At 71.9% G+C, this 25927-nt stretch overlaps 10 non-coding genes across 10 annotated transcripts; all 10 read left to right on the forward strand.

Annotated features, from left to right (window-relative positions):
- Positions 1 to 269: 269 nt before the first annotated feature.
- On the forward strand, positions 270 to 363 carry LOC128773237 (small nucleolar RNA SNORD116). Its single transcript, XR_008417514.1, has one exon. It is a non-coding gene; the product is annotated as a small nucleolar RNA SNORD116 (small nucleolar RNA).
- Positions 364 to 3103: 2740 nt separating this feature from the next.
- Positions 3104 to 3197, forward strand: LOC128773238 (small nucleolar RNA SNORD116). The gene has a single exon (XR_008417515.1). It is a non-coding gene; the product is annotated as a small nucleolar RNA SNORD116 (small nucleolar RNA).
- A 2739-nt stretch (positions 3198 to 5936) lies between these two features.
- LOC128773239 (small nucleolar RNA SNORD116) lies at positions 5937 to 6030 on the forward strand. The gene has a single exon (XR_008417516.1). It is a non-coding gene; the product is annotated as a small nucleolar RNA SNORD116 (small nucleolar RNA).
- Positions 6031 to 8772: 2742 nt separating this feature from the next.
- Positions 8773 to 8866, forward strand: LOC128773240 (small nucleolar RNA SNORD116). Its single transcript, XR_008417517.1, has one exon. It is a non-coding gene; the product is annotated as a small nucleolar RNA SNORD116 (small nucleolar RNA).
- A 2740-nt stretch (positions 8867 to 11606) lies between these two features.
- LOC128773241 (small nucleolar RNA SNORD116) lies at positions 11607 to 11700 on the forward strand. The gene has a single exon (XR_008417518.1). It is a non-coding gene; the product is annotated as a small nucleolar RNA SNORD116 (small nucleolar RNA).
- Positions 11701 to 14440: 2740 nt separating this feature from the next.
- Positions 14441 to 14534, forward strand: LOC128773242 (small nucleolar RNA SNORD116). The gene has a single exon (XR_008417519.1). It is a non-coding gene; the product is annotated as a small nucleolar RNA SNORD116 (small nucleolar RNA).
- Positions 14535 to 17274: 2740 nt separating this feature from the next.
- On the forward strand, positions 17275 to 17368 carry LOC128773244 (small nucleolar RNA SNORD116). Its single transcript, XR_008417521.1, has one exon. It is a non-coding gene; the product is annotated as a small nucleolar RNA SNORD116 (small nucleolar RNA).
- Positions 17369 to 20108: 2740 nt separating this feature from the next.
- LOC128773245 (small nucleolar RNA SNORD116) lies at positions 20109 to 20202 on the forward strand. Its single transcript, XR_008417522.1, has one exon. It is a non-coding gene; the product is annotated as a small nucleolar RNA SNORD116 (small nucleolar RNA).
- A 2740-nt stretch (positions 20203 to 22942) lies between these two features.
- Positions 22943 to 23036, forward strand: LOC128773246 (small nucleolar RNA SNORD116). Its single transcript, XR_008417523.1, has one exon. It is a non-coding gene; the product is annotated as a small nucleolar RNA SNORD116 (small nucleolar RNA).
- Positions 23037 to 25776: 2740 nt separating this feature from the next.
- Positions 25777 to 25870, forward strand: LOC128773247 (small nucleolar RNA SNORD116). Its single transcript, XR_008417524.1, has one exon. It is a non-coding gene; the product is annotated as a small nucleolar RNA SNORD116 (small nucleolar RNA).
- Positions 25871 to 25927: the final 57 nt, after the last annotated feature.

Raw genomic sequence — 25927 nt, forward strand, 5'->3', positions numbered from 1 at the left:
GACGGGAGCGTCCAGACGGTAAGCCTTCCCTGGGTGTCAGCTCGTGCCCCTGGCCTTAGGCTTTCCCGGGGCTGCCCGAGAGGCCGCTAGTGCAGGTGGCCCGCTGGGCACGTGGGGTTTTGCTCCCAGAGGGGCCTGTCCGTTCCTCCGGCTCAGTGGCGTGGCTCTGCCCGGCCCCGGGCACCGGGAGGACCCTGAGTCCCTCGGCTTGCCCCGCTGAGCCACCCGGCCCGCCTGGGTCAGCCGGCCAGGCCGCCCAGAATGTGCTCGGATCGATGATGACTCCCTCAACAGCATTCCTTGGAAAAGCTGAACAAAATGAGTGAGAACTCCCTCCCGTCGTTCTCATCGAAACTGAGGTCCAGCACGTTGTCCGCCCCAGGGAAGGTAAGCGTCAGGGACAGCAGGCTTCCCATTGGTCACACCCCTGCAAGCAGCAGCACCCACGGCCTGCGCCTGGGAGAGGCTCGCGGGGTGTCTCCGGGTCAGGGAGCCGTTTCCCCACCTTCGCGGGCTTTCCACGGCTCGCAGGCAAGGAGCCTGAGGGCAATGAGCGGCATCTGAGGTCGAGTGGGGCAGCTGGTGCCCAAGGCCTAGGACTTCAAAGGCATGTCTGTGGCACGGGCCCTGGGAGCCGGGGGCAGGGACCTGGCCGGCAGGGCCCGCGGGCAGTGGCTGGCGACTGGGGTCGAGTGGGGCAGCTGGTCCCCCCCAAGGCCTGGGACTTCACCGGCGTGTCTTGTGGCACCGGCCCTTGGGAGTCGAGGGCTGGGGCCTGCGAGGGCCCGGAGGGCTGTGCGGGCCTAAGCGCGCGGCGGTGTGTGTTGAGGGGCCGGGCGAGGCAAGCCTGGCGGGCCGTGGGGGGCGCGGGAGCCCCAGCCCGAGGCGGCGGCCATCCCTGGACACGAGCCCTTTCTCTCACTGACGTACGTGGAGCGGCCCCTGGCTCGGGCTTCTGGGCCAGGGCAAGAGGCCGGGCTGCGGCACCGGCCAGGTTGGAACCATCGGCCCTGCCCGGCGGCCACGCAAGGCGGCAAGTGGCGCCGGCGCTTCGGGCCCGGGGTGAAGTCGGCATGCCGTGCCGGCCGAAGGCCTGAACGGGAACGGCACGGTCCAGAGGGGACCGCGCCCTGGGGGAGTGCCCGGGCCTGCTCAGCCCTGGTGTCTCGTGGCGTCCCCGCGTCCGTCGTGGGTTACGCGGAGTCCTGCGGCCTCCTCCCGTGGATGGCAAAGTCAGTGGCTCCCAGGGCCGGCTTCAGGGTGCAGCGGTGTGGCACGGCGGTCCCCCTCCTCAGGGCCCTCCTGGCCGCTGGTCTCCGGAGGAAGGGCGCCAGGGGCGGTGGCCTTTCAACAGGGGCCCTCAACAGGGCCCCGGCCAAAGAGGCTGCCCCCCAGCCCCCGCCCGGGCCTGCCACGGAGGCGTTGTCTCCTCGGGCACGGAGCTGGTGGGGCCAAAGTAGACACCCCGGGAGGGACTGCCCCTTGCAGTCGGGCACGGTGTGCCTCCCGTCCTCTCGGGTGGGCCGCAGGTTCCTCTGCGGTGACCTGGCAGGCAGGCGCGGGCCTGCGATCCCTGAGGCCAGGCGCGGTGCCTCGGCCCCGCGGGCCGCTTGGCAGAGGTCCGTCTCCCGTGGCGAGGGCGACGTGGTCTCCTCTCGCTGCGGCCCTGGCCTGCGGGGCTGCAGCCCTTGTGTTCCCTGTGAGGGCCACGCGCGTGTTCCTGGGCCGTGGGCAGGGGCCACGTCGCCTGCCGCGGGCCGCATCCTTGCAAAGGTCAAAGCCTGTCTGCGGCTGCCCTCCCTGCAGCTTCCGGCCGTCGGCGGCCCGGTCCATTTGGCAGAGCTGGCGGGAGGGAATTTCCATGCAGGTGGGAACACACTCCCACGGAGCGGGCAGCCCAGGGAATGCTCGTTCCCTTGCGGGCCGGGGCCCTGGCGCCCCGTGGCCGTGGCCTCGCCGACTCCCTGGTAGGGAACGCGCACGCGGCTCGGTGGGCTTTGGCGCCGGCGTCAGTTGGGGGCCGGGCCCGGGCAGCCTAGCCGCCCCGGCCATTCTGGCGGAGTGGAGAGGTGGGGGCACCGTTTGTCCCGTGGCCGCCTGGGAGGGCGCTGCCTCGTCCTCTGCCCCGTAGCCTGCGGGCCAGGGCGGCCAGACTCCCTGGGGGCAGGTTTTGGGTTTCCCTGGGACCCCTGAGGTTCCATCCAGCGCTGGCTTCCACGGTGCACGTGGAAAGGGTGGGCAGCGGCGGGAACGGATGCGTGTGGAGGTCGGAGGGCACCGCGTGGCCAGAGAGTGTTTGGGAGGGGCAGGGCCCGGCCCGCGTCAGTGGCCCAGAGGCGTCCAGCGCGGCTCCCTGGTGTGCAAGGCCACCGGGCCTGTGCCAGTCGCCTGACGCGACGCCGGGGCCAGGACCTGCGCCCCAGGCACGCGTGCTCTTGCGGGGACCCAGGCCGCCCGGCTCAGCAGCCCCCTACAGCCCCTAGCCCAGCCTCCCAGCACACGTGACCCTCCGTGCGCACGAAGAGGCACGCGCTCCCGCTCCCACAGTGCCCTGCGCCCGTGGCTTGTTGCCCGTCCGCAGGCAGCCCCAGGGGGCCGAGGGACAGGACAGGCAGACGGACGCAAGGCGTGGTCGCGGATTCGTTCTGCCCGGCGTGGCGAGCGGAGCCCCTGGGTACCTTGGTGACGCCCGCGGGCGATTGCTCCCCCTTTCTCAGGTGCAGTGGCCACGCCAGGCTCGCGGTCGGCCGAGACACGAAGGCCTCCCTGGCCCCCGAGTGCCTGTGGTTTGCGGTACGGCCGGAAGAAGCGTGGCCCGGAACGGGCACCTTGCTGACGGGAGCGTCCAGACGGTAAGCCTTCCCTGGGTGTCAGCTCGTGCCCCTGGCCTTAGGCTTTCCCGGGGCTGCCCGAGAGGCCGCTAGTGCAGGTGGCCCGCTGGGCACGTGGGGTTTTGCTCCCAGAGGGGCCTGTCCGTTCCTCCGGCTCAGTGGCGTGGCTCTGCCCGGCCCCGGGCACCGGGAGGACCCTGAGTCCCTCGGCTTGCCCCGCTGAGCCACCCGGCCCGCCTGGGTCAGCCGGCCAGGCCGCCCAGAATGTGCTCGGATCGATGATGACTCCCTCAACAGCATTCCTTGGAAAAGCTGAACAAAATGAGTGAGAACTCCCTCCCGTCGTTCTCATCGAAACTGAGGTCCAGCACGTTGTCCGCCCCAGGGAAGGTAAGCGTCAGGGACAGCAGGCTTCCCATTGGTCACACCCCTGCAAGCAGCAGCACCCACGGCCTGCGCCTGGGAGAGGCTCGCGGGGTGTCTCCGGGTCAGGGAGCCGTTTCCCCACCTTCGCGGGCTTTCCACGGCTCGCAGGCAAGGAGCCTGAGGGCAATGAGCGGCATCTGAGGTCGAGTGGGGCAGCTGGTGCCCAAGGCCTAGGACTTCAAAGGCGTGTCTGTGGCACGGGCCCTGGGAGCCGGGGGCAGGGACCTGGCCGGCAGGGCCCGCGGGCAGTGGCTGGCGACTGGGGTCGAGTGGGGCAGCTGGTCCCCCCCAAGGCCTGGGACTTCACCGGCGTGTCTTGTGCCACCGGCCCTTGGGAGTCGAGGGCTGGGGCCTGCGAGGGCCCGGAGGGCTGTGCGGGCCTAAGCGCGCGGCGGTGTGTGTTGAGGGGCCGGGCGAGGCAAGCCTGGCGGGCCGTGGGGGGCGCGGGAGCCCCAGCCCGAGGCGGCGGCCATCCCTGGACACGAGCCCTTTCTCTCGCTGACGTACGTGGAGCGGCCCCTGGCTCGGGCTTCTGGGCCAGGGCAAGAGGCCGGGCTGCGGCACCGGCCAGGTTGGAACCATCGGCCCTGCCCGGCGGCCACGCAAGGCGGCAAGTGGCGCCGGCGCTTCGGTGCCCGGGGTGAAGTCGGCATGCCGTGCCGGCCGAAGGCCTGAACGGGAACGGCACGGTCCAGAGGGGACCGCGCCCTGGGGGAGTGCCCGGGCCTGCTCAGCCCTGGTGTCTCGTGGCGTCCCCGCGTCCGTCGTGGGTTACGCGGAGTCCTGCGGCCTCCTCCCGTGGATGGCAAAGTCAGTGGCTCCCAGGGCCGGCTTCAGGGTGCAGCGGTGTGGCACGGCGGTCCCCCTCCTCAGGGCCCTCCTGGCCGCTGGTCTCCGGAGGAAGGGCGCAGGGGCGGTGGCCTTTCAACAGGGGCCCTCAACAGGGCCCCGGCCAAAGAGGCTGCCCCCCAGCCCCCGCCCGGGCCTGCCACGGAGGCGTTGTCTCCTCGGGCACGGAGCTGGTGGGGCCAAAGTAGACACCCCGGGAGGGACTGCCCCTTGCAGTCGGGCACGGTGTGCCTCCCGTCCTCTCGGGTGGGCCGCAGGTTCCTGTGCGGTGACCTGGCAGGCAGGCGCGGGCCTGCGATCCCTGAGGCCAGGCGCGGTGCCTCGGCCCCGCGGGCCGCTTGGCAGAGGTCCGTCTCCCGTGGCGAGGGCGACGTGGTCTCCTCTCGCTGCGGCCCTGGCCTGCGGGGCTGCAGCCCTTGTGTTCCCTGTGAGGGCCACGCGCGTGTTCCTGGGCCGTGGGCAGGGGCCACGTCGCCTGCCGCGGGCCGCATCCTTGCAAAGGTCAAAGCCTGTCTGCGGCTGCCCTCCCTGCAGCTTCCGGCCGTCGGCGGCCCGGTCCATTTGGCAGAGCTGGCGGGAGGGAATTTCCATGCAGGTGGGAACACACTCCCACGGAGCGGGCAGCCCAGGGAATGCTCGTTCCCTTGCGGGCCGGGGCCCTGGCGCCCCGTGGCCGTGGCCTCGCCGACTCCCTGGTAGGGAACGCGCACGCGGCTCGGTGGGCTTTGGCGCCGGCGTCAGTTGGGGGCCGGGCCCGGGCAGCCTAGCCGCCCCGGCCATTCTGGCGGAGTGGAGAGGTGGGGGCACCGTTTGTCCCGTGGCCGCCTGGGAGGGCGCTGCCTCGTCCTCTGCCCCGTAGCCTGCGGGCCAGGGCGGCCAGACTCCCTGGGGGCAGGTTTTGGGTTTCCCTGGGAGCCCTGAGGTTCCATCCAGCGCTGGCTTCCACGGTGCACGTGGAAAGGGTGGGCAGCGGCGGGAACGGATGCGTGTGGAGGTCGGAGGGCACCGCGTGGCCAGAGAGTGTTTGGGAGGGGCAGGGCCCGGCCCGCGTCAGTGGCCCAGAGGCGTCCAGCGCGGCTCCCTGGTGTGCAAGGCCACCGGGCCTGTGCCAGTCGCCTGACGCGACGCCGGGGCCAGGACCTGCGCCCCAGGCACGCGTGCTCTTGCGGGGACCCAGGCCGCCCGGCTCAGCAGCCCCCTACAGCCCCTAGCCCAGCCTCCCAGCACACGTGACCCTCCGTGCGCACGAAGAGGCACTGCGCTCCCGCTCCCACAGTGCCCTGCGCCCGTGGCTTGTTGCCCGTCCGCAGGCAGCCCCAGGGGGCCGAGGGACAGGACAGGCAGACGGACGCAAGGCGTGGTCGCGGATTCGTTCTGCCCGGCGTGGCGAGCGGAGCCCCTGGGTACCTTGGTGACGCCCGCGGGCGATTGCTCCCCCTTTCTCAGGTGCAGTGGCCACGCCAGGCTCGCGGTCGGCCGAGACACGAAGGCCTCCCTGGCCCCCGAGTGCCTGTGGTTTGCGGTACGGCCGGAAGAAGCGTGGCCCGGAACGGGCACCTTGCTGACGGGAGCGTCCAGACGGTAAGCCTTCCCTGGGTGTCAGCTCGTGCCCCTGGCCTTAGGCTTTCCCGGGGCTGCCCGAGAGGCCGCTAGTGCAGGTGGCCCGCTGGGCACGTGGGGTTTTGCTCCCAGAGGGGCCTGTCCGTTCCTCCGGCTCAGTGGCGTGGCTCTGCCCGGCCCCGGGCACCGGGAGGACCCTGAGTCCCTCGCTTGCCCCGCTGAGCCACCCGGCCGCCTGGGTCAGCCGGCCAGGCCGCCCAGAATGTGCTCGGATCGATGATGACTCCCTCAACAGCATTCCTTGGAAAAGCTGAACAAAATGAGTGAGAACTCCCTCCCGTCGTTCTCATCGAAACTGAGGTCCAGCACGTTGTCCGCCCCAGGGAAGGTAAGCGTCAGGGACAGCAGGCTTCCCATTGGTTCACACCCCTGCAAGCAGCAGCACCCACGGCCTGCGCCTGGGAGAGGCTCGCGGGGTGTCTCCGGGTCAGGGAGCCGTTTCCCCACCTTCGCGGCTTTCCACGGCTCGCAGGCAAGGAGCCTGAGGGCAATGAGCGGCATCTGAGGTCGAGTGGGGCAGCTGGTGCCCAAGGCCTAGGACTTCAAAGGCGTGTCTGTGGCACGGGCCCTGGGAGCCGGGGCAGGGACCTGGCCGGCAGGGCCCGCGGGCAGTGGCTGGCGACTGGGGTCGAGTGGGGCAGCTGGTCCCCCCCAAGGCCTGGGACTTCACCGGCGTGTCTTGTGCCACCGGCCCTTGGGAGTCGAGGGCTGGGGCCTGCGAGGGCCCGGAGGGCTGTGCGGGCCTAAGCGCACGGCGGTGTGTGTTGAGGGGCCGGGCGAGGCAAGCCTGGCGGGCCGTGGGGGGCGCGGGAGCCCCAGCCCGAGGCGGCGGCCATCCCTGGACACGAGCCCTTTCTCTCACTGACGTACGTGGAGCGGCCCCTGGCTCGGGCTTCTGGGCCAGGGCAAGAGGCCGGGCTGCGGCACCGGCCAGGTTGGAACCATCGGCCCTGCCCGGCGGCCACGCAAGGCGGCAAGTGGCGCCGGCGCTTCGGGCCCGGGGTGAAGTCGGCATGCCGTGCCGGCCGAAGGCCTGAACGGGAACGGCACGGTCCAGAGGGGACCGCGCCCTGGGGGAGTGCCCGGGCCTGCTCAGCCCTGGTGTCTCGTGGCGTCCCCCGCGTCCGTCGTGGGTTACGCGGAGTCCTGCGGGCCTCCTCCCGTGGATGGCAAAGTCAGTGGCTCCCAGGGCCGGCTTCAGGGGTGCAGCGGTGTGGCACGGCGGTCCCCCTCCTCAGGGCCCTCCTGCCGCTGGTCTCCGGAGGGAAGGGCGCCAGGGGCGGGTGGCCTTTCAACAGGGGCCCTCAACAGGGCCCCGGCCAAAGAGGCTGCCCCCCAGCCCCCGCCCGGGCCTGCCACGGAGGCGTTGTCTCCTCGGGCACGGAGCTGGTGGGGCCAAAGTAGACACCCCGGGAGGGACTGCCCCTTGCAGTCGGGCACGGTGTGCCTCCCGTCCTCTCGGGTGGGCCGCAGGTTCCTCTGCGGTGACCTGGCAGGCAGGCGCGGGCCTGCGATCCCTGAGGCCAGGCGCGGTGCCTCGGCCCGCCGGGCCGCTTGGCAGAGGTCCGTCTCCCGTGGCGAGGGCGACGTGGTCTCCTCTCGCTGCGGCCCTGGCCTGCGGGGCTGCAGCCCTTGTGTTCCCTGTGAGGGCCACGCGCGTGTTCCTGGGCCGTGGGCAGGGGCCACGTCGCCTGCCGCGGGCCGCATCCTTGCAAAGGTCAAAGCCTGTCTGCGGCTGCCCTCCTGCAGCTTCCGGCCGTCGGCGGCCCGGTCCATTTGGCAGAGCTGGCGGGAGGGAATTTCCATGCAGGTGGGAACACACTCCCACGGAGCGGGCAGCCCAGGGAATGCTCGTTCCCTTGCGGGCCGGGGCCCTGGCGCCCCGTGGCCGTGGCCTCGCCGACTCCCTGGTAGGGAACGCGCACGCGGCTCGGTGGGCTTTGGCGCCGGCGTCAGTTGGGGGCCGGGCCCGGGCAGCCTAGCCGCCCCGGCCATTCTGGCGGAGTGGAGAGGTGGGGGCACCGTTTGTCCCGTGGCCGCCTGGGAGGGCGCTGCCTCGTCCTCTGCCCCGTAGCCTGCGGGCCAGGGCGGCCAGACTCCCTGGGGGCAGGTTTTGGGTTTCCCTGGGAGCCCTGAGGTTCCATCCAGCGCTGGCTTCCACGGTGCACGTGGAAAGGGTGGGCAGCGGCGGGAACGGATGCGTGTGGAGGTCGGAGGGCACCGCGTGGCCAGAGAGTGTTTGGGAGGGGCAGGGCCCGGCCCGCGTCAGTGGCCCAGAGGCGTCCAGCGCGGCTCCCTGGTGTGCAAGGCCACCGGGCCTGTGCCAGTCGCCTGACGCGACGCCGGGGCCAGGACCTGCGCCCCAGGCACGCGTGCTCTTGCGGGGACCCAGGCCGCCCGGCTCAGCAGCCCCCTACAGCCCCTAGCCCAGCCTCCCAGCACACGTGACCCTCCGTGCGCACGAAGAGGCACGCGCTCCCGCTCCCACAGTGCCCTGCGCCCGTGGCTTGTTGCCCGTCCGCAGGCAGCCCCAGGGGGCCGAGGGACAGGACAGGCAGACGGACGCAAGGCGTGGTCGCGGATTCGTTCTGCCCGGCGTGGCGAGCGGAGCCCCTGGGTACCTTGGTGACGCCCGCGGGCGATTGCTCCCCCTTTCTCAGGTGCAGTGGCCACGCCAGGCTCGCGGTCGGCCGAGACACGAAGGCCTCCCTGGCCCCCGAGTGCCTGTGGTTTGCGGTACGGCCGGAAGAAGCGTGGCCCGGAACGGGCACCTTGCTGACGGGAGCGTCCAGACGGTAAGCCTTCCCTGGGTGTCAGCTCGTGCCCCTGGCCTTAGGCTTTCCCGGGGCTGCCCGAGAGGCCGCTAGTGCAGGTGGCCCGCTGGGCACGTGGGGTTTTGCTCCCAGAGGGGCCTGTCCGTTCCTCCGGCTCAGTGGCGTGGCTCTGCCCGGCCCCGGGCACCGGGAGGACCCTGAGTCCCTCGGCTTGCCCCGCTGAGCCACCCGGCCCGCCTGGGTCAGCCGGCCAGGCCGCCCAGAATGTGCTCGGATCGATGATGACTCCCTCAACAGCATTCCTTGGAAAAGCTGAACAAAATGAGTGAGAACTCCCTCCCGTCGTTCTCATCGAAACTGAGGTCCAGCACGTTGTCCGCCCCAGGGAAGGTAAGCGTCAGGGACAGCAGGCTTCCCATTGGTCACACCCCTGCAAGCAGCAGCACCCACGGCCTGCGCCTGGGAGAGGCTCGCGGGGTGTCTCCGGGTCAGGGAGCCGTTTCCCCACCTTCGCGGGCTTTCCACGGCTCGCAGGCAAGGAGCCTGAGGGCAATGAGCGGCATCTGAGGTCGAGTGGGGCAGCTGGTGCCCAAGGCCTAGGACTTCAAAGGCGTGTCTGTGGCACGGGCCCTGGGAGCCGGGGGCAGGGACCTGGCCGGCAGGGCCCGCGGGCAGTGGCTGGCGACTGGGGTCGAGTGGGGCAGCTGGTCCCCCCCAAGGCCTGGGACTTCACCGGCGTGTCTTGTGCCACCGGCCCTTGGGAGTCGAGGGCTGGGGCCTGCGAGGGCCCGGAGGGCTGTGCGGGCCTAAGCGCGCGGCGGTGTGTGTTGAGGGGCCGGGCGAGGCAAGCCTGGCGGGCCGTGGGGGGCGCGGGAGCCCCAGCCCGAGGCGGCGGCCATCCCTGGACACGAGCCCTTTCTCTCGCTGACGTACGTGGAGCGGCCCCTGGCTCGGGCTTCTGGGCCAGGGCAAGAGGCCGGGCTGCGGCACCGGCCAGGTTGGAACCATCGGCCCTGCCCGGCGGCCACGCAAGGCGGCAAGTGGCGCCGGCGCTTCGGGCCCGGGGTGAAGTCGGCATGCCGTGCCGGCCGAAGGCCTGAACGGGAACGGCACGGTCCAGAGGGGACCGCGCCCTGGGGGAGTGCCCGGGCCTGCTCAGCCCTGGTGTCTCGTGGCGTCCCCGCGTCCGTCGTGGGTTACGCGGAGTCCTGCGGCCTCCTCCCGTGGATGGCAAAGTCAGTGGCTCCCAGGGCCGGCTTCAGGGTGCAGCGGTGTGGCACGGCGGTCCCCCTCCTCAGGGCCCTCCTGGCCGCTGGTCTCCGGAGGAAGGGCGCCAGGGGCGGTGGCCTTTCAACAGGGGCCCTCAACAGGGCCCCGGCCAAAGAGGCTGCCCCCCAGCCCCCGCCCGGGCCTGCCACGGAGGCGTTGTCTCCTCGGGCACGGAGCTGGTGGGGCCAAAGTAGACACCCCGGGAGGGACTGCCCCTTGCAGTCGGGCACGGTGTGCCTCCCGTCCTCTCGGGTGGGCCGCAGGTTCCTGTGCGGTGACCTGGCAGGCAGGCGCGGGCCTGCGATCCCTGAGGCCAGGCGCGGTGCCTCGGCCCCGCGGGCCGCTTGGCAGAGGTCCGTCTCCCGTGGCGAGGGCGACGTGGTCTCCTCTCGCTGCGGCCCTGGCCTGCGGGGCTGCAGCCCTTGTGTTCCCTGTGAGGGCCACGCGCGTGTTCCTGGGCCGTGGGCAGGGGCCACGTCGCCTGCCGCGGGCCGCATCCTTGCAAAGGTCAAAGCCTGTCTGCGGCTGCCCTCCCTGCAGCTTCCGGCCGTCGGCGGCCCGGTCCATTTGGCAGAGCTGGCGGGAGGGAATTTCCATGCAGGTGGGAACACACTCCCACGGAGCGGGCAGCCCAGGGAATGCTCGTTCCCTTGCGGGCCGGGGCCCTGGCGCCCCGTGGCCGTGGCCTCGCCGACTCCCTGGTAGGGAACGCGCACGCGGCTCGGTGGGCTTTGGCGCCGGCGTCAGTTGGGGGCCGGGCCCGGGCAGCCTAGCCGCCCCGGCCATTCTGGCGGAGTGGAGAGGTGGGGGCACCGTTTGTCCCGTGGCCGCCTGGGAGGGCGCTGCCTCGTCCTCTGCCCCGTAGCCTGCGGGCCAGGGCGGCCAGACTCCCTGGGGGCAGGTTTTGGGTTTCCCTGGGAGCCCTGAGGTTCCATCCAGCGCTGGCTTCCACGGTGCACGTGGAAAGGGTGGGCAGCGGCGGGAACGGATGCGTGTGGAGGTCGGAGGGCACCGCGTGGCCAGAGAGTGTTTGGGAGGGGCAGGGCCCGGCCCGCGTCAGTGGCCCAGAGGCGTCCAGCGCGGCTCCCTGGTGTGCAAGGCCACCGGGCCTGTGCCAGTCGCCTGACGCGACGCCGGGGCCAGGACCTGCGCCCCAGGCACGCGTGCTCTTGCGGGGACCCAGGCCGCCCGGCTCAGCAGCCCCCTACAGCCCCTAGCCCAGCCTCCCAGCACACGTGACCCTCCGTGCGCACGAAGAGGCACGCGCTCCCGCTCCCACAGTGCCCTGCGCCCGTGGCTTGTTGCCCGTCCGCAGGCAGCCCCAGGGGGCCGAGGGACAGGACAGGCAGACGGACGCAAGGCGTGGTCGCGGATTCGTTCTGCCCGGCGTGGCGAGCGGAGCCCCTGGGTACCTTGGTGACGCCCGCGGGCGATTGCTCCCCCTTTCTCAGGTGCAGTGGCCACGCCAGGCTCGCGGTCGGCCGAGACACGAAGGCCTCCCTGGCCCCCGAGTGCCTGTGGTTTGCGGTACGGCCGGAAGAAGCGTGGCCCGGAACGGGCACCTTGCTGACGGGAGCGTCCAGACGGTAAGCCTTCCCTGGGTGTCAGCTCGTGCCCCTGGCCTTAGGCTTTCCCGGGGCTGCCCGAGAGGCCGCTAGTGCAGGTGGCCCGCTGGGCACGTGGGGTTTTGCTCCCAGAGGGGCCTGTCCGTTCCTCCGGCTCAGTGGCGTGGCTCTGCCCGGCCCCGGGCACCGGGAGGACCCTGAGTCCCTCGGCTTGCCCCGCTGAGCCACCCGGCCCGCCTGGGTCAGCCGGCCAGGCCGCCCAGAATGTGCTCGGATCGATGATGACTCCCTCAACAGCATTCCTTGGAAAAGCTGAACAAAATGAGTGAGAACTCCCTCCCGTCGTTCTCATCGAAACTGAGGTCCAGCACGTTGTCCGCCCCAGGGAAGGTAAGCGTCAGGGACAGCAGGCTTCCCATTGGTCACACCCCTGCAAGCAGCAGCACCCACGGCCTGCGCCTGGGAGAGGCTCGCGGGGTGTCTCCGGGTCAGGGAGCCGTTTCCCCACCTTCGCGGGCTTTCCACGGCTCGCAGGCAAGGAGCCTGAGGGCAATGAGCGGCATCTGAGGTCGAGTGGGGCAGCTGGTGCCCAAGGCCTAGGACTTCAAAGGCGTGTCTGTGGCACGGGCCCTGGGAGCCGGGGGCAGGGACCTGGCCGGCAGGGCCCGCGGGCAGTGGCTGGCGACTGGGGTCGAGTGGGGCAGCTGGTCCCCCCCAAGGCCTGGGACTTCACCGGCGTGTCTTGTGGCACCGGCCCTTGGGAGTCGAGGGCTGGGGCCTGCGAGGGCCCGGAGGGCTGTGCGGGCCTAAGCGCGCGGCGGTGTGTGTTGAGGGGCCGGGCGAGGCAAGCCTGGCGGGCCGTGGGGGGCGCGGGAGCCCCAGCCCGAGGCGGCGGCCATCCCTGGACACGAGCCCTTTCTCTCACTGACGTACGTGGAGCGGCCCCTGGCTCGGGCTTCTGGGCCAGGGCAAGAGGCCGGGCTGCGGCACCGGCCAGGTTGGAACCATCGGCCCTGCCCGGCGGCCACGCAAGGCGGCAAGTGGCGCCGGCGCTTCGGGCCCGGGGTGAAGTCGGCATGCCGTGCCGGCCGAAGGCCTGAACGGGAACGGCACGGTCCAGAGGGGACCGCGCCCTGGGGGAGTGCCCGGGCCTGCTCAGCCCTGGTGTCTCGTGGCGTCCCCGCGTCCGTCGTGGGTTACGCGGAGTCCTGCGGCCTCCTCCCGTGGATGGCAAAGTCAGTGGCTCCCAGGGCCGGCTTCAGGGTGCAGCGGTGTGGCACGGCGGTCCCCCTCCTCAGGGCCCTCCTGGCCGCTGGTCTCCGGAGGAAGGGCGCCAGGGGCGGTGGCCTTTCAACAGGGGCCCTCAACAGGGCCCCGGCCAAAGAGGCTGCCCCCCAGCCCCCGCCCGGGCCTGCCACGGAGGCGTTGTCTCCTCGGGCACGGAGCTGGTGGGGCCAAAGTAGACACCCCGGGAGGGACTGCCCCTTGCAGTCGGGCACGGTGTGCCTCCCGTCCTCTCGGGTGGGCCGCAGGTTCCTCTGCGGTGACCTGGCAGGCAGGCGCGGGCCTGCGATCCCTGAGGCCAGGCGCGGTGCCTCGGCCCCGCGGGCCGCTTGGCAGAGGTCCGTCTCCCGTGGCGAGGGCGACGTGGTCTCCTCTCGCTGCGGCCCTGGCCTGCGGGGCTGCAGCCCTTGTGTTCCCTGTGAGGGCCACGCGCGTGTTCCTGGGCCGTGGGCAGGGGCCACGTCGCCTGCCGCGGGCCGCATCCTTGCAAAGGTCAAAGCCTGTCTGCGGCTGCCCTCCCTGCAGCTTCCGGCCGTCGGCGGCCCGGTCCATTTGGCAGAGCTGGCGGGAGGGAATTTCCATGCAGGTGGGAACACACTCCCACGGAGCGGGCAGCCCAGGGAATGCTCGTTCCCTTGCGGGCCGGGGCCCTGGCGCCCCGTGGCCGTGGCCTCGCCGACTCCCTGGTAGGGAACGCGCACGCGGCTCGGTGGGCTTTGGCGCCGGCGTCAGTTGGGGGCCGGGCCCGGGCAGCCTAGCCGCCCCGGCCATTCTGGCGGAGTGGAGAGGTGGGGGCACCGTTTGTCCCGTGGCCGCCTGGGAGGGCGCTGCCTCGTCCTCTGCCCCGTAGCCTGCGGGCCAGGGCGGCCAGACTCCCTGGGGGCAGGTTTTGGGTTTCCCTGGGAGCCCTGAGGTTCCATCCAGCGCTGGCTTCCACGGTGCACGTGGAAAGGGTGGGCAGCGGCGGGAACGGATGCGTGTGGAGGTCGGAGGGCACCGCGTGGCCAGAGAGTGTTTGGGAGGGGCAGGGCCCGGCCCGCGTCAGTGGCCCAGAGGCGTCCAGCGCGGCTCCCTGGTGTGCAAGGCCACCGGGCCTGTGCCAGTCGCCTGACGCGACGCCGGGGCCAGGACCTGCGCCCCAGGCACGCGTGCTCTTGCGGGGACCCAGGCCGCCCGGCTCAGCAGCCCCCTACAGCCCCTAGCCCAGCCTCCCAGCACACGTGACCCTCCGTGCGCACGAAGAGGCACGCGCTCCCGCTCCCACAGTGCCCTGCGCCCGTGGCTTGTTGCCCGTCCGCAGGCAGCCCCAGGGGGCCGAGGGACAGGACAGGCAGACGGACGCAAGGCGTGGTCGCGGATTCGTTCTGCCCGGCGTGGCGAGCGGAGCCCCTGGGTACCTTGGTGACGCCCGCGGGCGATTGCTCCCCCTTTCTCAGGTGCAGTGGCCACGCCAGGCTCGCGGTCGGCCGAGACACGAAGGCCTCCCTGGCCCCCGAGTGCCTGTGGTTTGCGGTACGGCCGGAAGAAGCGTGGCCCGGAACGGGCACCTTGCTGACGGGAGCGTCCAGACGGTAAGCCTTCCCTGGGTGTCAGCTCGTGCCCCTGGCCTTAGGCTTTCCCGGGGCTGCCCGAGAGGCCGCTAGTGCAGGTGGCCCGCTGGGCACGTGGGGTTTTGCTCCCAGAGGGGCCTGTCCGTTCCTCCGGCTCAGTGGCGTGGCTCTGCCCGGCCCCGGGCACCGGGAGGACCCTGAGTCCCTCGGCTTGCCCCGCTGAGCCACCCGGCCCGCCTGGGTCAGCCGGCCAGGCCGCCCAGAATGTGCTCGGATCGATGATGACTCCCTCAACAGCATTCCTTGGAAAAGCTGAACAAAATGAGTGAGAACTCCCTCCCGTCGTTCTCATCGAAACTGAGGTCCAGCACGTTGTCCGCCCCAGGGAAGGTAAGCGTCAGGGACAGCAGGCTTCCCATTGGTCACACCCCTGCAAGCAGCAGCACCCACGGCCTGCGCCTGGGAGAGGCTCGCGGGGTGTCTCCGGGTCAGGGAGCCGTTTCCCCACCTTCGCGGGCTTTCCACGGCTCGCAGGCAAGGAGCCTGAGGGCAATGAGCGGCATCTGAGGTCGAGTGGGGCAGCTGGTGCCCAAGGCCTAGGACTTCAAAGGCGTGTCTGTGGCACGGGCCCTGGGAGCCGGGGGCAGGGACCTGGCCGGCAGGGCCCGCGGGCAGTGGCTGGCGACTGGGGTCGAGTGGGGCAGCTGGTCCCCCCCAAGGCCTGGGACTTCACCGGCGTGTCTTGTGCCACCGGCCCTTGGGAGTCGAGGGCTGGGGCCTGCGAGGGCCCGGAGGGCTGTGCGGGCCTAAGCGCGCGGCGGTGTGTGTTGAGGGGCCGGGCGAGGCAAGCCTGGCGGGCCGTGGGGGGCGCGGGAGCCCCAGCCCGAGGCGGCGGCCATCCCTGGACACGAGCCCTTTCTCTCGCTGACGTACGTGGAGCGGCCCCTGGCTCGGGCTTCTGGGCCAGGGCAAGAGGCCGGGCTGCGGCACCGGCCAGGTTGGAACCATCGGCCCTGCCCGGCGGCCACGCAAGGCGGCAAGTGGCGCCGGCGCTTCGGGCCCGGGGTGAAGTCGGCATGCCGTGCCGGCCGAAGGCCTGAACGGGAACGGCACGGTCCAGAGGGGACCGCGCCCTGGGGGAGTGCCCGGGCCTGCTCAGCCCTGGTGTCTCGTGGCGTCCCCGCGTCCGTCGTGGGTTACGCGGAGTCCTGCGGCCTCCTCCCGTGGATGGCAAAGTCAGTGGCTCCCAGGGCCGGCTTCAGGGTGCAGCGGTGTGGCACGGCGGTCCCCCTCCTCAGGGCCCTCCTGGCCGCTGGTCTCCGGAGGAAGGGCGCCAGGGGCGGTGGCCTTTCAACAGGGGCCCTCAACAGGGCCCCGGCCAAAGAGGCTGCCCCCCAGCCCCCGCCCGGGCCTGCCACGGAGGCGTTGTCTCCTCGGGCACGGAGCTGGTGGGGCCAAAGTAGACACCCCGGGAGGGACTGCCCCTTGCAGTCGGGCACGGTGTGCCTCCCGTCCTCTCGGGTGGGCCGCAGGTTCCTGTGCGGTGACCTGGCAGGCAGGCGCGGGCCTGCGATCCCTGAGGCCAGGCGCGGTGCCTCGGCCCCGCGGGCCGCTTGGCAGAGGTCCGTCTCCCGTGGCGAGGGCGACGTGGTCTCCTCTCGCTGCGGCCCTGGCCTGCGGGGCTGCAGCCCTTGTGTTCCCTGTGAGGGCCACGCGCGTGTTCCTGGGCCGTGGGCAGGGGCCACGTCGCCTGCCGCGGGCCGCATCCTTGCAAAGGTCAAAGCCTGTCTGCGGCTGCCCTCCCTGCAGCTTCCGGCCGTCGGCGGCCCGGTCCATTTGGCAGAGCTGGCGGGAGGGAATTTCCATGCAGGTGGGAACACACTCCCACGGAGCGGGCAGCCCAGGGAATGCTCGTTCCCTTGCGGGCCGGGGCCCTGGCGCCCCGTGGCCGTGGCCTCGCCGACTCCCTGGTAGGGAACGCGCACGCGGCTCGGTGGGCTTTGGCGCCGGCGTCAGTTGGGGGCCGGGCCCGGGCAGCCTAGCCGCCCCGGCCATTCTGGCGGAGTGGAGAGGTGGGGGCACCGTTTGTCCCGTGGCCGCCTGGGAGGGCGCTGCCTCGTCCTCTGCCCCGTAGCCTGCGGGCCAGGGCGGCCAGACTCCCTGGGGGCAGGTTTTGGGTTTCCCTGGGAGCCCTGAGGTTCCATCCAGCGCTGGCTTCCACGGTGCACGTGGAAAGGGTGGGCAGCGGCGGGAACGGATGCGTGTGGAGGTCGGAGGGCACCGCGTGGCCAGAGAGTGTTTGGGAGGGGCAGGGCCCGGCCCGCGTCAGTGGCCCAGAGGCGTCCAGCGCGGCTCCCTGGTGTGCAAGGCCACCGGGCCTGTGCCAGTCGCCTGACGCGACGCCGGGGCCAGGACCTGCGCCCCAGGCACGCGTGCTCTTGCGGGGACCCAGGCCGCCCGGCTCAGCAGCCCCCTACAGCCCCTAGCCCAGCCTCCCAGCACACGTGACCCTCCGTGCGCACGAAGAGGCACGCGCTCCCGCTCCCACAGTGCCCTGCGCCCGTGGCTTGTTGCCCGTCCGCAGGCAGCCCCAGGGGGCCGAGGGACAGGACAGGCAGACGGACGCAAGGCGTGGTCGCGGATTCGTTCTGCCCGGCGTGGCGAGCGGAGCCCCTGGGTACCTTGGTGACGCCCGCGGGCGATTGCTCCCCCTTTCTCAGGTGCAGTGGCCACGCCAGGCTCGCGGTCGGCCGAGACACGAAGGCCTCCCTGGCCCCCGAGTGCCTGTGGTTTGCGGTACGGCCGGAAGAAGCGTGGCCCGGAACGGGCACCTTGCTGACGGGAGCGTCCAGACGGTAAGCCTTCCCTGGGTGTCAGCTCGTGCCCCTGGCCTTAGGCTTTCCCGGGGCTGCCCGAGAGGCCGCTAGTGCAGGTGGCCCGCTGGGCACGTGGGGTTTTGCTCCCAGAGGGGCCTGTCCGTTCCTCCGGCTCAGTGGCGTGGCTCTGCCCGGCCCCGGGCACCGGGAGGACCCTGAGTCCCTCGGCTTGCCCCGCTGAGCCACCCGGCCCGCCTGGGTCAGCCGGCCAGGCCGCCCAGAATGTGCTCGGATCGATGATGACTCCCTCAACAGCATTCCTTGGAAAAGCTGAACAAAATGAGTGAGAACTCCCTCCCGTCGTTCTCATCGAAACTGAGGTCCAGCACGTTGTCCGCCCCAGGGAAGGTAAGCGTCAGGGACAGCAGGCTTCCCATTGGTCACACCCCTGCAAGCAGCAGCACCCACGGCCTGCGCCTGGGAGAGGCTCGCGGGGTGTCTCCGGGTCAGGGAGCCGTTTCCCCACCTTCGCGGGCTTTCCACGGCTCGCAGGCAAGGAGCCTGAGGGCAATGAGCGGCATCTGAGGTCGAGTGGGGCAGCTGGTGCCCAAGGCCTAGGACTTCAAAGGCGTGTCTGTGGCACGGGCCCTGGGAGCCGGGGGCAGGGACCTGGCCGGCAGGGCCCGCGGGCAGTGGCTGGCGACTGGGGTCGAGTGGGGCAGCTGGTCCCCCCCAAGGCCTGGGACTTCACCGGCGTGTCTTGTGCCACCGGCCCTTGGGAGTCGAGGGCTGGGGCCTGCGAGGGCCCGGAGGGCTGTGCGGGCCTAAGCGCGCGGCGGTGTGTGTTGAGGGGCCGGGCGAGGCAAGCCTGGCGGGCCGTGGGGGGCGCGGGAGCCCCAGCCCGAGGCGGCGGCCATCCCTGGACACGAGCCCTTTCTCTCGCTGACGTACGTGGAGCGGCCCCTGGCTCGGGCTTCTGGGCCAGGGCAAGAGGCCGGGCTGCGGCACCGGCCAGGTTGGAACCATCGGCCCTGCCCGGCGGCCACGCAAGGCGGCAAGTGGCGCCGGCGCTTCGGGCCCGGGGTGAAGTCGGCATGCCGTGCCGGCCGAAGGCCTGAACGGGAACGGCACGGTCCAGAGGGGACCGCGCCCTGGGGGAGTGCCCGGGCCTGCTCAGCCCTGGTGTCTCGTGGCGTCCCCGCGTCCGTCGTGGGTTACGCGGAGTCCTGCGGCCTCCTCCCGTGGATGGCAAAGTCAGTGGCTCCCAGGGCCGGCTTCAGGGTGCAGCGGTGTGGCACGGCGGTCCCCCTCCTCAGGGCCCTCCTGGCCGCTGGTCTCCGGAGGAAGGGCGCCAGGGGCGGTGGCCTTTCAACAGGGGCCCTCAACAGGGCCCCGGCCAAAGAGGCTGCCCCCCAGCCCCCGCCCGGGCCTGCCACGGAGGCGTTGTCTCCTCGGGCACGGAGCTGGTGGGGCCAAAGTAGACACCCCGGGAGGGACTGCCCCTTGCAGTCGGGCACGGTGTGCCTCCCGTCCTCTCGGGTGGGCCGCAGGTTCCTCTGCGGTGACCTGGCAGGCAGGCGCGGGCCTGCGATCCCTGAGGCCAGGCGCGGTGCCTCGGCCCCGCGGGCCGCTTGGCAGAGGTCCGTCTCCCGTGGCGAGGGCGACGTGGTCTCCTCTCGCTGCGGCCCTGGCCTGCGGGGCTGCAGCCCTTGTGTTCCCTGTGAGGGCCACGCGCGTGTTCCTGGGCCGTGGGCAGGGGCCACGTCGCCTGCCGCGGGCCGCATCCTTGCAAAGGTCAAAGCCTGTCTGCGGCTGCCCTCCCTGCAGCTTCCGGCCGTCGGCGGCCCGGTCCATTTGGCAGAGCTGGCGGGAGGGAATTTCCATGCAGGTGGGAACACACTCCCACGGAGCGGGCAGCCCAGGGAATGCTCGTTCCCTTGCGGGCCGGGGCCCTGGCGCCCCGTGGCCGTGGCCTCGCCGACTCCCTGGTAGGGAACGCGCACGCGGCTCGGTGGGCTTTGGCGCCGGCGTCAGTTGGGGGCCGGGCCCGGGCAGCCTAGCCGCCCCGGCCATTCTGGCGGAGTGGAGAGGTGGGGGCACCGTTTGTCCCGTGGCCGCCTGGGAGGGCGCTGCCTCGTCCTCTGCCCCGTAGCCTGCGGGCCAGGGCGGCCAGACTCCCTGGGGGCAGGTTTTGGGTTTCCCTGGGAGCCCTGAGGTTCCATCCAGCGCTGGCTTCCACGGTGCACGTGGAAAGGGTGGGCAGCGGCGGGAACGGATGCGTGTGGAGGTCGGAGGGCACCGCGTGGCCAGAGAGTGTTTGGGAGGGGCAGGGCCCGGCCCGCGTCAGTGGCCCAGAGGCGTCCAGCGCGGCTCCCTGGTGTGCAAGGCCACCGGGCCTGTGCCAGTCGCCTGACGCGACGCCGGGGCCAGGACCTGCGCCCCAGGCACGCGTGCTCTTGCGGGGACCCAGGCCGCCCGGCTCAGCAGCCCCCTACAGCCCCTAGCCCAGCCTCCCAGCACACGTGACCCTCCGTGCGCACGAAGAGGCACGCGCTCCCGCTCCCACAGTGCCCTGCGCCCGTGGCTTGTTGCCCGTCCGCAGGCAGCCCCAGGGGGCCGAGGGACAGGACAGGCAGACGGACGCAAGGCGTGGTCGCGGATTCGTTCTGCCCGGCGTGGCGAGCGGAGCCCCTGGGTACCTTGGTGACGCCCGCGGGCGATTGCTCCCCCTTTCTCAGGTGCAGTGGCCACGCCAGGCTCGCGGTCGGCCGAGACACGAAGGCCTCCCTGGCCCCCGAGTGCCTGTGGTTTGCGGTACGGCCGGAAGAAGCGTGGCCCGGAACGGGCACCTTGCTGACGGGAGCGTCCAGACGGTAAGCCTTCCCTGGGTGTCAGCTCGTGCCCCTGGCCTTAGGCTTTCCCGGGGCTGCCCGAGAGGCCGCTAGTGCAGGTGGCCCGCTGGGCACGTGGGGTTTTGCTCCCAGAGGGGCCTGTCCGTTCCTCCGGCTCAGTGGCGTGGCTCTGCCCGGCCCCGGGCACCGGGAGGACCCTGAGTCCCTCGGCTTGCCCCGCTGAGCCACCCGGCCCGCCTGGGTCAGCCGGCCAGGCCGCCCAGAATGTGCTCGGATCGATGATGACTCCCTCAACAGCATTCCTTGGAAAAGCTGAACAAAATGAGTGAGAACTCCCTCCCGTCGTTCTCATCGAAACTGAGGTCCAGCACGTTGTCCGCCCCAGGGAAGGTAAGCGTCAGGGACAGCAGGCTTCCCATTGGTCACACCCCTGCAAGCAGCAGCACCCACGGCCTGCGCCTGGGAGAGGCTCGCGGGGTGTCTCCGGGTCAGGGAGCCGTTTCCCCACCTTCGCGGGCTTTCCACGGCTCGCAGGCAAGGAGCCTGAGGGCAATGAGCGGCATCTGAGGTCGAGTGGGGCAGCTGGTGCCCAAGGCCTAGGACTTCAAAGGCGTGTCTGTGGCACGGGCCCTGGGAGCCGGGGGCAGGGACCTGGCCGGCAGGGCCCGCGGGCAGTGGCTGGCGACTGGGGTCGAGTGGGGCAGCTGGTCCCCCCCAAGGCCTGGGACTTCACCGGCGTGTCTTGTGCCACCGGCCCTTGGGAGTCGAGGGCTGGGGCCTGCGAGGGCCCGGAGGGCTGTGCGGGCCTAAGCGCGCGGCGGTGTGTGTTGAGGGGCCGGGCGAGGCAAGCCTGGCGGGCCGTGGGGGGCGCGGGAGCCCCAGCCCGAGGCGGCGGCCATCCCTGGACACGAGCCCTTTCTCTCACTGACGTACGTGGAGCGGCCCCTGGCTCGGGCTTCTGGGCCAGGGCAAGAGGCCGGGCTGCGGCACCGGCCAGGTTGGAACCATCGGCCCTGCCCGGCGGCCACGCAAGGCGGCAAGTGGCGCCGGCGCTTCGGGCCCGGGGTGAAGTCGGCATGCCGTGCCGGCCGAAGGCCTGAACGGGAACGGCACGGTCCAGAGGGGACCGCGCCCTGGGGGAGTGCCCGGGCCTGCTCAGCCCTGGTGTCTCGTGGCGTCCCCGCGTCCGTCGTGGGTTACGCGGAGTCCTGCGGCCTCCTCCCGTGGATGGCAAAGTCAGTGGCTCCCAGGGCCGGCTTCAGGGTGCAGCGGTGTGGCACGGCGGTCCCCCTCCTCAGGGCCCTCCTGGCCGCTGGTCTCCGGAGGAAGGGCGCCAGGGGCGGTGGCCTTTCAACAGGGGCCCTCAACAGGGCCCCGGCCAAAGAGGCTGCCCCCCAGCCCCCGCCCGGGCCTGCCACGGAGGCGTTGTCTCCTCGGGCACGGAGCTGGTGGGGCCAAAGTAGACACCCCGGGAGGGACTGCCCCTTGCAGTCGGGCACGGTGTGCCTCCCGTCCTCTCGGGTGGGCCGCAGGTTCCTGTGCGGTGACCTGGCAGGCAGGCGCGGGCCTGCGATCCCTGAGGCCAGGCGCGGTGCCTCGGCCCCGCGGGCCGCTTGGCAGAGGTCCGTCTCCCGTGGCGAGGGCGACGTGGTCTCCTCTCGCTGCGGCCCTGGCCTGCGGGGCTGCAGCCCTTGTGTTCCCTGTGAGGGCCACGCGCGTGTTCCTGGGCCGTGGGCAGGGGCCACGTCGCCTGCCGCGGGCCGCATCCTTGCAAAGGTCAAAGCCTGTCTGCGGCTGCCCTCCCTGCAGCTTCCGGCCGTCGGCGGCCCGGTCCATTTGGCAGAGCTGGCGGGAGGGAATTTCCATGCAGGTGGGAACACACTCCCACGGAGCGGGCAGCCCAGGGAATGCTCGTTCCCTTGCGGGCCGGGGCCCTGGCGCCCCGTGGCCGTGGCCTCGCCGACTCCCTGGTAGGGAACGCGCACGCGGCTCGGTGGGCTTTGGCGCCGGCGTCAGTTGGGGGCCGGGCCCGGGCAGCCTAGCCGCCCCGGCCATTCTGGCGGAGTGGAGAGGTGGGGGCACCGTTTGTCCCGTGGCCGCCTGGGAGGGCGCTGCCTCGTCCTCTGCCCCGTAGCCTGCGGGCCAGGGCGGCCAGACTCCCTGGGGGCAGGTTTTGGGTTTCCCTGGGAGCCCTGAGGTTCCATCCAGCGCTGGCTTCCACGGTGCACGTGGAAAGGGTGGGCAGCGGCGGGAACGGATGCGTGTGGAGGTCGGAGGGCACCGCGTGGCCAGAGAGTGTTTGGGAGGGGCAGGGCCCGGCCCGCGTCAGTGGCCCAGAGGCGTCCAGCGCGGCTCCCTGGTGTGCAAGGCCACCGGGCCTGTGCCAGTCGCCTGACGCGACGCCGGGGCCAGGACCTGCGCCCCAGGCACGCGTGCTCTTGCGGGGACCCAGGCCGCCCGGCTCAGCAGCCCCCTACAGCCCCTAGCCCAGCCTCCCAGCACACGTGACCCTCCGTGCGCACGAAGAGGCACGCGCTCCCGCTCCCACAGTGCCCTGCGCCCGTGGCTTGTTGCCCGTCCGCAGGCAGCCCCAGGGGGCCGAGGGACAGGACAGGCAGACGGACGCAAGGCGTGGTCGCGGATTCGTTCTGCCCGGCGTGGCGAGCGGAGCCCCTGGGTACCTTGGTGACGCCCGCGGGCGATTGCTCCCCCTTTCTCAGGTGCAGTGGCCACGCCAGGCTCGCGGTCGGCCGAGACACGAAGGCCTCCCTGGCCCCCGAGTGCCTGTGGTTTGCGGTACGGCCGGAAGAAGCGTGGCCCGGAACGGGCACCTTGCTGACGGGAGCGTCCAGACGGTAAGCCTTCCCTGGGTGTCAGCTCGTGCCCCTGGCCTTAGGCTTTCCCGGGGCTGCCCGAGAGGCCGCTAGTGCAGGTGGCCCGCTGGGCACGTGGGGTTTTGCTCCCAGAGGGGCCTGTCCGTTCCTCCGGCTCAGTGGCGTGGCTCTGCCCGGCCCCGGGCACCGGGAGGACCCTGAGTCCCTCGGCTTGCCCCGCTGAGCCACCCGGCCCGCCTGGGTCAGCCGGCCAGGCCGCCCAGAATGTGCTCGGATCGATGATGACTCCCTCAACAGCATTCCTTGGAAAAGCTGAACAAAATGAGTGAGAACTCCCTCCCGTCGTTCTCATCGAAACTGAGGTCCAGCACGTTGTCCGCCCCAGGGAAGGTAAGCGTCAGGGACAGCAGGCTTCCCATTGGTCACACCCCTGCAAGCAGCAGCACCCACGGCCTGCGCCTGGGAGAGGCTCGCGGGGTGTCTCCGGGTCAGGGAGCCGTTTCCCCACCTTCGCGGGCTTTCCACGGCTCGCAGGCAAGGAGCCTGAGGGCAATGAGCGGCATCTGAGGTCGAGTGGGGCAGCTGGTGCCCAAGGCCTAGGACTTCAAAGGCGTGTCTGTGGCACGGGCCCTGGGAGCCGGGGGCAGGGACCTGGCCGGCAGGGCCCGCGGGCAGTGGCTGGCGACTGGGGTCGAGTGGGGCAGCTGGTCCCCCCCAAGGCCTGGGACTTCACCGGCGTGTCTTGTGGCACCGGCCCTTGGGAGTCGAGGGCTGGGGCCTGCGAGGGCCCGGAGGGCTGTGCGGGCCTAAGCGCGCGGCGGTGTGTGTTGAGGGGCCGGGCGAGGCAAGCCTGGCGGGCCGTGGGGGGCGCGGGAGCCCCAGCCCGAGGCGGCGGCCATCCCTGGACACGAGCCCTTTCTCTCACTGACGTACGTGGAGCGGCCCCTGGCTCGGGCTTCTGGGCCAGGGCAAGAGGCCGGGCTGCGGCACCGGCCAGGTTGGAACCATCGGCCCTGCCCGGCGGCCACGCAAGGCGGCAAGTGGCGCCGGCGCTTCGGGCCCGGGGTGAAGTCGGCATGCCGTGCCGGCCGAAGGCCTGAACGGGAACGGCACGGTCCAGAGGGGACCGCGCCCTGGGGGAGTGCCCGGGCCTGCTCAGCCCTGGTGTCTCGTGGCGTCCCCGCGTCCGTCGTGGGTTACGCGGAGTCCTGCGGCCTCCTCCCGTGGATGGCAAAGTCAGTGGCTCCCAGGGCCGGCTTCAGGGTGCAGCGGTGTGGCACGGCGGTCCCCCTCCTCAGGGCCCTCCTGGCCGCTGGTCTCCGGAGGAAGGGCGCCAGGGGCGGTGGCCTTTCAACAGGGGCCCTCAACAGGGCCCCGGCCAAAGAGGCTGCCCCCCAGCCCCCGCCCGGGCCTGCCACGGAGGCGTTGTCTCCTCGGGCACGGAGCTGGTGGGGCCAAAGTAGACACCCCGGGAGGGACTGCCCCTTGCAGTCGGGCACGGTGTGCCTCCCGTCCTCTCGGATGGGCCGCAGGTTCCTCTGCGGTGACCTGGCAGGCAGGCGCGGGCCTGCGATCCCTGAGGCCAGGCGCGGTGCCTCGGCCCCGCGGGCCGCTTGGCAGAGGTCCGTCTCCCGTGGCGAGGGCGACGTGGTCTCCTCTCGCTGCGGCCCTGGCCTGCGGGGCTGCAGCCCTTGTGTTCCCTGTGAGGGCCACGCGCATGTTCCTGGGCCGTGGGCAGGGGCCACGTCGCCTGCCGCGGGCCGCATCCTTGCAAAGGTCAAAGCCTGTCTGCGGCTGCCCTCCCTGCAGCTTCCGGCCGTCGGCGGCCCGGTCCATTTGGCAGAGCTGGCGGGAGGGAATTTCCATGCAGGTGGGAACACACTCCCACGGAGCGGGCAGCCCAGGGAATGCTCGTTCCCTTGCGGGCCGGGGCCCTGGCGCCCCGTGGCCGTGGCCTCGCCGACTCCCTGGTAGGGAACGCGCACGCGGCTCGGTGGGCTTTGGCGCCGGCGTCAGTTGGGGGCCGGGCCCGGGCAGCCTAGCCGCCCCGGCCATTCTGGCGGAGTGGAGAGGTGGGGGCACCGTTTGTCCCGTGGCCGCCTGGGAGGGCGCTGCCTCGTCCTCTGCCCCGTAGCCTGCGGGCCAGGGCGGCCAGACTCCCTGGGGGCAGGTTTTGGGTTTCCCTGGGAGCCCTGAGGTTCCATCCAGCGCTGGCTTCCACGGTGCACGTGGAAAGGGTGGGCAGCGGCGGGAACGGATGCGTGTGGAGGTCGGAGGGCACCGCGTGGCCAGAGAGTGTTTGGGAGGGGCAGGGCCCGGCCCGCGTCAGTGGCCCAGAGGCGTCCAGCGCGGCTCCCTGGTGTGCAAGGCCACCGGGCCTGTGCCAGTCGCCTGACGCGACGCCGGGGCCAGGACCTGCGCCCCAGGCACGCGTGCTCTTGCGGGGACCCAGGCCGCCCGGCTCAGCAGCCCCCTACAGCCCCTAGCCCAGCCTCCCAGCACACGTGACCCTCCGTGCGCACGAAGAGGCACGCGCTCCCGCTCCCACAGTGCCCTGCGCCCGTGGCTTGTTGCCCGTCCGCAGGCAGCCCCAGGGGGCCGAGGGACAGGACAGGCAGACGGACGCAAGGCGTGGTCGCGGATTCGTTCTGCCCGGCGTGGCGAGCGGAGCCCCTGGGTACCTTGGTGACGCCCGCGGGCGATTGCTCCCCCTTTCTCAGGTGCAGTGGCCACGCCAGGCTCGCGGTCGGCCGAGACACGAAGGCCTCCCTGGCCCCCGAGTGCCTGTGGTTTGCGGTACGGCCGGAAGAAGCGTGGCCCGGAACGGGCACCTTGCTGACGGGAGCGTCCAGACGGTAAGCCTTCCCTGGGTGTCAGCTCGTGCCCCTGGCCTTAGGCTTTCCCGGGGCTGCCCGAGAGGCCGCTAGTGCAGGTGGCCCGCTGGGCACGTGGGGTTTTGCTCCCAGAGGGGCCTGTCCGTTCCTCCGGCTCAGTGGCGTGGCTCTGCCCGGCCCCGGGCACCGGGAGGACCCTGAGTCCCTCGGCTTGCCCCGCTGAGCCACCCGGCCCGCCTGGGTCAGCCGGCCAGGCCGCCCAGAATGTGCTCGGATCGATGATGACTCCCTCAACAGCATTCCTTGGAAAAGCTGAACAAAATGAGTGAGAACTCCCTCCCGTCGTTCTCATCGAAACTGAGGTCCAGCACGTTGTCCGCCCCAGGGAAGGTAAGCGTCAGGGACAGCAGGCTTCCCATTGGT

Source organism: Panthera pardus, unplaced genomic scaffold, assembly GCF_024362965.1.
Source record: "Panthera pardus isolate Hobbes unplaced genomic scaffold, ASM2436296v1 HiC_scaffold_24, whole genome shotgun sequence".
Lineage (NCBI taxonomy): Eukaryota > Metazoa > Chordata > Mammalia > Carnivora > Felidae > Panthera > Panthera pardus.